This window comes from Poromitra crassiceps (assembly GCF_964638095.1).
Source record: "Poromitra crassiceps genome assembly, chromosome: 3".
NCBI classification, from domain to species: Eukaryota; Metazoa; Chordata; class Actinopteri; order Beryciformes; family Melamphaidae; genus Poromitra; species Poromitra crassiceps.
Window position 1 is genome coordinate 77,284,057 of NC_139625.1, and position 11,560 is coordinate 77,295,616.

Below are 11,560 nucleotides of genomic sequence, written 5' to 3' on the forward strand. Positions count from 1 at the left end.
TGTGCTAAATATGTACTTGGGGGGACAAGGGGAAAATAAGTAGCTTGCGACTAGTTTTATTTTTGTAAGTAGCTCTCATCTGAAAAAAGGTTTGGGCACCCCTGGCTTAATGCACAAATCTCTCCAGAGATCCACTGTTTCTCGCTAACTAACTTGTTAACTAACTAACTAACTAACTAACTAACTAACTAACTCATTTGCTACCTGACAATTTGAATGACAATACATTTTGTGTTTTTTTTTTTCTCATTCATCCACCATGCGTCATGATGTTGAACGGCAACAGCTAAGCTAACTAGCTTACCATCTATGTGTTATCAATCTGGGAACCCATCGGTTAAAATAATAAATCCCTAACCTCTGGGGGCAGGCTCGTTTCATGTCTGTGTAAACAGAACTCAAGAGGCTCCGCCGGAAGTGGAATAAAATCCCTTTCCGCTCCCTGCAAGCTCTGCCGTTGGCTCCAACTGACCGGCTCTGACCATGAATGCATTTCTTTTCTGCTCCCTGTGTGTCGCTCTCAAATCCCTCCTTTGCTATGAAACAACAATAACAACTATAGCTCGTTGCTAGTTGTGTTGCAACTGCAAGGAAAGTTATGCGCCTTCAAGTTTTACTCCCTCTGGTGGCACAATTTAGTACTGCATGTTGTAGATTTCTACTTCTTGACAGAAGCAGAGAAGAAGAAATTAGACAGGAAGTGATGTGTTTTTCAGCCATTATCAGTGAAGTTGGCCACATGGTGTGTTCATGAGGACAATCCTTTGACAGTCCACTGCCATCCCTTGTACCCTCTTTTAGATGGCACCATCTGTAAGTTTTACAGCATTAGAGTGTTTTATGTTTATTTCAAGTGTTTAGTTGGATAAGTTAGATCGTTATTTTGCTAAATGTACAAGCTAACTTTCAGTCAATGTAACATTGCATATTGAATGTACAGCAGCTAATTACAGTTAATATACTTACCTGTGGTACTTGTTTCATCTTACTGTAGATTGAAATAATACTTACTTTGGTTAAAGAGTACAGTACAGTAGATTAAAACGTGTTGGAATTAAGCTAATATGTACTTATCCTTTTATTTACCTGTATGTTATCTTAATACCTGAAAGTGAAGAATACCATTTTATTGACCAATTTATAGCTTTGTTACTCACCTGTTTACTTTACCTGTAATACCAAGTGTCTTTACTTACCTGTTTATCTTACCTGTGCAGTACATTACCTTATACCATATTGTGTATTGTGCTTGTAATTTCAGTTTCACACTTTGCCATATAAAAGCCTGCCAATTACAACACTCGACTGTTCCTTGGAGGAAATAATATGGTTAAGAGTTTATCTGCCTGTTAATCTCGACATAGGCTCACAGAGAGCACGCTGAGGGAGAACAGAACAGTGAAAAGATGACCACTCATTAGAAGAAGGTGACCTGGATCCCGGATTCTGATTGAAACCTCGCCCACACTGTACTGACCAGCAGCCAAACTCAAAGTCATCATGAGTGGAGATGAATCCAAAGCAAGTGCACAGGAGAGTAGTGCTGCAGACCAGAGCAAGCTACTTAATGGAGATGAATCCAAAGCAAGTGCACAAGAGAATAGTGCTGCAGACCAGAGCAAGCTACAAGACGATACAGCCCATTCATCCAAGTCATCTCGTTCAACTCATTCATCAAGAACATCACATTCAACCCGTTCGTCACGTACATCGGCCTCATCAAAAGCTACCATAGCTGCAGCGAAGGCACGTGCTGAGGCCAAAGCAGGCCAAGCTGAAATAGCTTACGCACAAGAAGAAATGGAGCTAAAATTGGAAAAGGTGCGCTTGGAATCGAGAATGGACATACTTCAGCAGGAAAAGAAGGTCAATGCAGCACTGGCCAAAGCAGAGGTTATGGAAGCTGCTGCTGTGCATATGGAAAGGAACGGAAGCCTTCGAAGCCTTGAGTCCATTCCCCTTCAGTCATCCTCACAGCAGAAAGTGAGTGAATATATAAAAAAACATGTTGACATCAACCTCACTGAAAGAGAGACTGATCATTTAAACTCAGGATTCCACGCCAAATCTGAACCCAGTCCAGTGAAAGGCACTCCAGCGCCATTTGAGTCAACCCCTGTATTCACAAGGGGTGGCTCCCAGGAGTTCCTTCCCCTACCACAACACAATGCATATAGCCCCAGGGTAACCATGCAGCAAAACAGCTCTACCCCTTATGAGGAGCAAAATACAACCTCGGAGATAGCCAAGTTCCTCGCTAGGAGTCATCTTGTGACCGGAGGGCTGAACAAATTTGACGACCGCCCCGAAAACTTTCCTAGCTGGAAATCAACCTTCTTGAGCACTATAGCAGGACTAGGCCTCACCAGAAATGAAGAAATCGATCTTCTCATCAAATGGTTGGGCCCAGAGTCAAGCGAGCATGCCCGCAGGATTAAAGCAGTGAATATACGCCACCCCGGTGAAGGCCTGAATATGATATGGACACGATTAGAGGAGTGTTATGGTGCCCCTGAAGCCATTGAGAGAGCCCTGTTCTCAAAGATTGAGAACTTCCCCAAGCTTTCTGGCAGAGACCATGGAAGACTACGTGAGCTCGGAGACATACTTCTGGAGTTGGAATCTGCCAAGCACGATGGCTATCTACCGGGTCTGCTGTACTTGGACACAGCGAGAGGTGTAGGTCCGATCGTGGACAAACTGCCTTTCCACCTCCAGGAAAAATGGATGTCCATAGGTTTTAAGTATAAAGAGGATTACAAAGTAGCCTTCCCACCATTTTCCTTCTTTGTGGAGTTCATACGCAGAGAGGCCAAAGCTCGTAATGACCCAAGTTTCAACACAACAGTTCTCTCCGCACCTGCACAGAAGAAGGAAACAGGAAACAGGTTTACAGGAAACAGCAATAGAGCACCCATTTCAGTGCACAAAACCAATGTGTCAACAGAAACCAGCAAAGCTTACAAAGCTGTGGAAGACCCAAATAAGCAGTGCCCTATCCAGCACAAACCTCACTCCTTACGCAAATGCAGAGGTTTCAGGACAATGCTTCTCGATAAACGCAAATGAGTCCTTAAAGACAATGCCATCTGCTTCCGCTGCTGTGCTTCGACTGCCCATCAAGCAAAGAATTGTGATGTGGTTGTGAAATGTGCAGAGTGTGACAGTGAGCGGCATGTTACGGCCCTTCATCCAGGCCCAGCGCCTCAGTTGTCAAAGCCTTATCCCCCATGGAAAGAGCATGGCGGGGAGGAAGAAACCACAACAAGTCAGGACATAACTACCAAGTGTACTGAAGTCTGTGGAATTGGATTCAGTGGCAAATCATGTTCCAAGATATGCCTAGTAGACATCTATCCTACTGGTCATCCAAAAGACATTAAGAGAATGTATGCCATTTTAGACGATCAGAGCAATCGCTCCCTGGCGAAAGCGGAGTTCTTTGAGATGTTTGGCATTCAAGGCAGCACAAGCCCTTATGTCTTGAAGACCTGTGCAGGCTCAAAAGAGGCAGCGGGTAGAAGAGCGTATGGCTACACTGTTAAATCAGTTGATGGGAAAGTTCACATCCCACTACCTACGCTGGTTGAGTGCAATGATGTGCCTAACAATCGGGAAGAAATCCCCACCCCTGAAGTTGCACTTCATCAGAAACACTTGAGCTCTATTGCAGAGAGCATACCACCTGTGGACCATAATGCTGCAATACTTCTCCTTCTTGGACGAGATATACTGCGGGTTCACAAGGTGCGCAACAGAACGGTCCCCACAACGCACCTTACGCGCAAAAGCTGGACCTTGGATGGGTGATCGTGGGTGACGTGTGCTTAGGCAATACGCATAAACCCAATGCAGTAAGTGTTATGAAAACGTGCATTTTGGAAAATGGACGTCCAACATGTTTCACCTCTTGTGACAGTCTCCTTACGGTCAAGGATGACTACTAGGGGTGGGGGAAAAAATCGATTCACCTAAGTATCGCGATTTTTAATGTCACGATTTTTTGGATCGATCTTTTATTCCAGAATCGATAATCGCAAATTAAAAAAAAAAAAAAAAAAAAAAATTTGGGTGCTTGCAGTCAGGCCACTCACTGAACAGCAGGCCAGGCGCCGCCTACTGGTTTACTAGTGGTTTTATTACTTTATTAGTTAGTCTGAAGTAATAATTACACTTCAGGGTTAAAGTGGGTGCATCTCATTGTAAAATTGGACTTCAAACGGCCCAAATCTGGCTTCAAACGGCCCAAATTTCACGCGCGTTGGCCCATATCGGCCTGGCCTGCTTGGTATCTAATGCCCGGCCTGAATTATGATCCCAGTCCGCCCCTGTTTTTAACTATATCGCCCAGCCCTACTCATGATATATAATATACAGTCTCTAGTGTATGATTCAACTTTTCCCATGTTCTAATCTAGTGTAAAAAAGCAAACAAACTGAAAAAAGAAAAGAAAAAATTAAACAAAAATCGCAATAAATCGTAATATCGAATCGCAATAATCGTAGAATCGCAATACTTAAGAATCGCAATATAAATCGAATCGGCACCCAAGAATCGTGATAGTATCGAATCGGGAGATAAGTGAATCGCCACAGCCCTAATGACTACAGCCTAAGAGGCAATCAGAGACTAATACCATGGAACCTGACGCAAACCACACCAGTGAAGGTTACCACTGAAGAGAGCCTAGGAGATGCTGTCTTCCGCCAAGATACAAATGACAACCAGCTCGCACCCTCTATTGAGGACAGGACCTTCTTGGAGATGATGGAGAAGGAATTTGTCAAGGATGATAACAACAGCTGGGTTGCTCCGCTCCCATTTCGCAGTCCGAGACGTCTCCTTCCCAATAACCGAGACTATGCCTACAAGCGTTTGATGTCAGTCAGACGCACCCTCGACAAGAAACCAGACATGAAAGCTCATTACATCGAGTTCATGCAGAAGCTATTCGACAACAACCATGCAGAGCTAGCACCACCTCTGCAAGAAGGCCAGGAATGCTGGTATCTGCCAACGTTTGGTGTTTATCACCCCCAGAAACCGACACAAATTCGGGTGGTCTTCGACTCCAGCGCACCGGTCGATGGGGTGTCACTCAATGATGTGCTTCTGTCAGGACCTGATCTGAATAACAGCTTGGTGGGGGTCCTCCTCAGATTCCGCAAAGAACCAGTTGCTCTCACCACAGACATCCAGCAGATGTTCTACAACTTCACAGTACGAGAGAGTGACAGGGATTTCGTACGGTTCTTGTGGTTTCGTGACAACAACCTCAACAATGATGTTGTCGATTTCCGCATGAGAGTCCACGTCTTTGGCAACAGTCCATCACCAGCTGTGGCTATCTTTGGTTTAAGGAAGGCAGCAAGCGACGCAGAGGACAAGTACGGCAGTGATGTGCGGCAGTTCATAACAAGAGAATTCTACGTGGATGACGCTCTTAAGTCTTTCCCTACAGAAGCTGAAGCCATCGATGTACTGCAAAGAGCCCGCGAGGCACTCGCACTCTCAAACATCAAACTTCATAAGATCGCTTCTAACAGAACCAAAGTGATGGATGCTGTTCCTGCAGAAGACAGGGCGAAAAACATCATAGATCTGGATCTTACAGTGGATGATCTTCCAGTACAGCGCAGCCTGGGTTTGAGGTGGAACATCATGGCAGATACGTTTGTCTTCAAGGTTCCAGAGCACCAGAAGCCTTTTACTCGTCGAGGCGTGCTGTCAACTGTTAACAGCTTGTTTGATCCTTTGGGATTCCTTGCTCCAGTGACGATTCAAGGACGACTGCTTCTAAGACAGCTTACTTGCCAGGAACCAGAATGGGACAGCCCCTTGCCAGAGGGAATGTATGAAGATTGGAAACGATGGGTGCAGGCGCTGCAGGAACTTGAGAAACTACACGTTCCCCGGACCTATGCTTCCTTCTCTACATCCCAAGCCCAAAGCAGAGAGCTACATGTCTTCTCAGATGCCTCAGTTAAGGCAATAGCAGCAGTTGCTTACCTGAAGACTGTGCATGACAACGGCGACAGCGAAGTTGGATTTGTTTTTGGTAAGACGAAGTTGGCCCCCTTACCTGACCTCACCATACCTAGGCTAGAACTCTGCGCTGCAGTATTGGCTGTGGAAGTAGCTGATCTCATTGTGTGCGAACTTGACCTGAAGCTGGACAGAATAGAATTCCACACGGATAGTAAAGTGGTGCTTGGTTATATCCACAATGAGACACGACGATTCCATGTGTATGTGAATAATCGCGTACAGCGTATCAGGCAGTCAAGCCGACCTGACCAATGGAGCTATGTTTCGACAGAGATCAACCCTGCTGATCATGGATCACGAGCGGTTGCTGCAGGTCATCTCTCGAGCACAACTTGGCTGTCTGGCCCTGCTTTCCTTCTTGAGCCAGCGTTACTACAAGAAGAGCAACAACCATCATTTGGACTCATCAGTCCAGAGTCAGATGTTGAGATCCGTTCAAATGTGACCACCCTGTCAACTCAAGTTGCAATGAAGCTGCTAGGTTCAAAGCGATTTGAACGCTTTTCAAGCTGGAGTACTGTCACCAAGACACTTGCTCAACTTCTGCACATTAGTCGCAGCTTTACTAAGACAACGGTAGGTGACAACTGTCATGGCTGGCACGTCTGCAAGAAAGGAATTACAGACAAAGACCTGATACAAGCAGAGCATACAGTGATCAGATGTGTGCAACGTGAGACGTATGCTGATGAATACAAGTGTTTGGAATCCAAGAAAGATCTTCCAACCAATAGCCCCCTCCGAAAACTCCATCCCATCATTGATCAGGACGGGTTACTGAGAGTTGGAGGCCGGATTACTCAGTCAGACCTTCATCAGAATGAAACCAACCCTCTCCTAATCCCAGGTAAACATCATGTCGCTACCTTGCTCATTCGCCATCACCATGAGAAAGTTATGCATCAGGGCAGGCATTTTACCGAAGGGGCCATCCGAGCCAGTGGCTTGTGGATAGTAGGAGCCAAGAGGTGTATCAGTAGCATCATCCATGAATGCGTGAGTGACCTGTCGCAAGTTGAGGGGAAGAGTAGAACACCAGCAGATGGCAGACCTACCAGCGGAGCGTTTGCATATGGACCCCCCCCTTCTCCTACGTAGGCCTCGACGTCTTTGGGCCTTGGGAGGTTACAGCACGACGCACAAGGGGTGGACAGGCAAATAGTAAGAGATGGGCAGTACTATTTACTTGCATGTGTACAAGAGCTGTCCACATAGAAGTCATAGACTCCATGAGCTCCTCTAGTTTTATCAATGCTCTTCGAAGATTCTTTTCGATCAGAGGCCCTGCCAAGCAGTTGAGATCAGACTGTGGCACCAACTTTGTGGGCGCAGCAAGAGAACTGAAGTTGGACCCTCCAAGTCTTGGCAAGACAAGCGTTGAGGAATACCTTTTGGACCAGAAATGCACATGGGTCTTCAACCCGCCACACGCTTCACACATGGGCGGCGTGTGGGAGCGCATGATTGGGACTGCAAGACGCATCCTAGATTCTATGTTCCTGCAACTTGGAAAGTCAAGTCTGACCCACGAGATCTTGACTACTTTAATGGCAGAGGTGGCTGCTATTATTAATGCAAGACCTCTGGTTCCCCTCTCCACTGATCCGGAAGCTCCTCTCCTTTTGACACCCGCCACACTCTTGACTCAGAAAGTCTGGGTTCCCTCTCTGCCTCCCATAGACTTCACCAAGCAAGACCTCTTCAAGCACCAGTGGAAGAGAGTGCAGTTCCTGGCAGAGACATTCTGGGCGAGATGGCGTAAGGAATTCCTGAATACACTCCAGGTTCGGCAGAAATGGCTCCACAAAAAACCGAACCTCAAGGAAGGTGACATTGTCCTAATGAAGGATATCCAGACAAGAAGAAACGAATGGCCGATGGGAGTCATCACAAAGGCACTCCCCAGTAAAGACGGCTTGGTGAGGAAGGTGGAAGTTAAGGTCACCCGGCAACAGGCAGTGAAGACCTTCTTGAGACCTACCTCAGAAGTTGTTCTTCTCTTCTCTCCTGAAGTTAAGGATTTGTGAACTGTGTAGTGGCGTCTCTTTAAAATACGCCAGGCGGGGAGTGTGTTGCAACTGCAAGGAAAGTTATGCGCCTTCAAGTTTTACTCCCTCTGGTGGCACAATTTAGTACTGCATGTTGTAGATTTCTACTTCTTGACAGAAGCAGAGAAGAAGAAATTAGACAGGAAGTGATGTGTTTTTCAGCCATTATCAGTGAAGTTGGCCACATGGTGTGTTCATGAGGACAATCCTTTGACAGTCCACTGCCATCCCTTGTACCCTCTTTTAGATGGCACCATCTGTAAGTTTTACAGCATTAGAGTGTTTTATGTTTATTTCAAGTGTTTAGTTGGATAAGTTAGATCGTTATTTTGCTAAATGTACAAGCTAACTTTCAGTCAATGTAACATTGCATATTGAATGTACAGCAGCTAATTACAGTTAATATACTTACCTGTGGTACTTTCATCTTACTGTAGATTGAAATAATACTTACTTTGGTTAAAGAGTACAGTACAGTAGATTAAAACGTGTTGGAATTAAGCTAATATGTACTTATCCTTTTATTTACCTGTATGTTATCTTAATACCTGAAAGTGAAGAATACCATTTTATTGACCAATTTATAGCTTTGTTACTCACCTGTTTACTTTACCTGTAATACCAAGTGTCTTTACTTACCTGTTTATCTTACCTGTGCAGTACATTACCTTATACCATATTGTGTATTGTGCTTGTAATTTCAGTTTCACACTTTGCCATATAAAAGCCTGCCAACTACAACACTCGACTGTTCCTTGGAGGAAATAATATGGTTAAGAGTTTATCTGCCTGTTAATCTCGACATAGGCTCACAGAGAGCACGCTGAGGGAGAACAGAACACTAGTAGCAAGTAGCAACTTGCTACACGCTGAAAATGGTAAGTTTTAACTACACACCGGTCACGTTCACTTCATTTTGATCGGGTAAAGCGCAGCATGCGAGCCTGCACCCTGCGAGCCTGCACCCTGCGAGTGTTACACAGCTTTTCACGGAGCTTGCTGACAGATTTTCGATGCAAGTTGAAAGTCTGTCTCGAGAGAGATTAATGTGTTATAATTATGGATAGCACAATCAAGAAAGATGTATTACAGTGATTATCCAATTCTGCAATGTTTCTGTACTGCTGTTGCCACAGATCACCTGTCAATCAAACTGTGTGGGCGGAGCTTGGATGCTCTGTTTTAGAGCAGGACTATTCAATTACAATTAATTAAATTGGGCCAGATTTTAAAACCAGGAATGTACAGTATGTGGGGCCAGACATTTTTAGCGGCATATAACTTCTTCTTTTTAGTTTTTGGTAATGACAAAGTTTAATTGAAGGCAAAGGATGTAGTAAATATCAGTGCAATGTTTATTCAGTTTAACTTTTGGGGGGAAAAAATCACATGTGACCCAGTCACATCAGTGCACAGAACCAAGTGCACTAAGTGTTGTCACCTTTGAAATAAAAGAATACCGGTATATATTTTTGGTCACATCTACAGTAAGCCACAAAGTGCATAAAACAGATCGATCAACAATATCAATGCACAGAATAAGTGCAAAATAACAGCAACCAATAAACAAACAAACACACACACACACGCACACACACACACACACACACACACACACACACACACACACACACACACACCTCCTACTGCACACTTGAAGTAAGACAACTAATGTGTTAATTTTAAATCATGTGCGACTATACACTTGGTTACACATCTCACATTAGGTTGATATGTACAGTATGCTACATTGTTGACATGACTATCTTAGTGGAGAGGTGACTGATTTTCTGAACGAGCTGCACTGCGCTTTTGGCTCGTAAGATGTCAACGCAATCTAAAAGCATTGGTGAAGAGTGCAGGCAGCAGCGAGAGTTGGTTTTTATTCAGTTAATGTGTGAAAAGTTTGATTCACATGTGCATGGTGGTGCTCTCCGTGCTTTCTGCATTGTGGAAATCATATGGCCGTATGCTAACTAACTAGTTCTTCTTCTGCTGTTTATTCCAAACAAACCGGAAATGTAAATCAGGCTTTTATTTAGATGAAAATGTGGATTATTACTGTAAAAACCCGGCTGCCACAAGACAATTAAGAAATGTGAGATAGGGAGAAAGGGAGGTGAGAGTTTTTAACGTTGTGTTTTCAAAGCACGAGGGAGCTCCAGGTCTGTGTGGAGGCAGGGAGAGGCAGGTAGAGGCTGCCTGGGAGCTAATTAGCGGCCTGCGGTATCACGGCGGCAGCAGCAGGGCCGCGCTCTCTGTCAGCAGAGAGGTAAACAAAGAGCTCAGCCGCTTGTTGCTGTCACACGCCAGATAAAGTGCTGTTTACCTTTAGAGCATGTAGTAGCTCCTGTTTGGTTTGTCAACAGAGAGAGAGAGAGAGAGAGAGAGAGCGAGAGAGAGAGCGAGAGAGAGAGAGAGCGAGAGAGAGAGAGAGAGAGCGAGAGAGAGACAGCGAGAGAGAGAGAGAGAGCAAGAGAGAGAGAGGAAAGTGGGTGCAGTGGCATGATAGATGCAGCATGTAAAAGAGAGAGGCAAACAGACAGAGCACATTTGAGTGTCAAGCTGTATTTACAGAGGCCTGACATCACCTGCAGAACCTCTAATCATTTGTCATAAATGTGATTTTACATGAACTGATTGTACCCAACTTCTACCGTCCCCAAACCGCTCTACAAACCTTCTAAGACTGTGGTGGACTCGGTGGTGGTGGGTGAGTTGAGTTCCCTCCCCATCCCTCCCCTGTTATGTGAAGCGCTTTGAGTGTCTTGAAAGGCGCTATATAAATCCAATCAATTATTATTATTCATTAATTATTATTACTGTACACATCTTATGCTGTTTTTAACATTGATGAGTGTCGATATCAGCTTTAAGCTGCCTTCACATGAAAAGCGATCGTCTCTTCTCTCACCGCGAGATAGAGCGGAGAAAGGTCAGCGGTACGTAGGTCAAAGTTTGAATAATTTGAACTTTGACCTCGGCGCATGGTGGCAAATTTGAGCGGTGCGCGATGCCAAGGGTAGCGTTACCGCATAGTTGGGACTCTCCCCATAGGAAACAATGGCACAGCAGGCGCAGAGCTGTTTTACCACGGATCATGTGTGGGGCTTTAGGGATGCCATGCATATTCTGTGGCTACTGGAGGTGTTGTTGGACTAAATTCAACAAATTATAATAACATCCAAGCCAGCTTTCATATAGGTACTCTCCCTTTGTATAACTCTCTAATGATGGATGGCTGCTTCACATACTGTGTACTGGTTAAAGTGGGATGAAAACGCTTCAGAGGCGTTTGATGAAGAAACGTGTGCGTTTAGCCGGTGCAGTTAGCTGACGATGTCTTTTGGAATGAGCAGTATTGGGTATTGAACCATATTCTCATCCTCATTGATTTCTGGTTGACAATACCATGTATTTCCACTTTAATTATTTGCATGGCTGCTTTTTGCAGAGACGGACA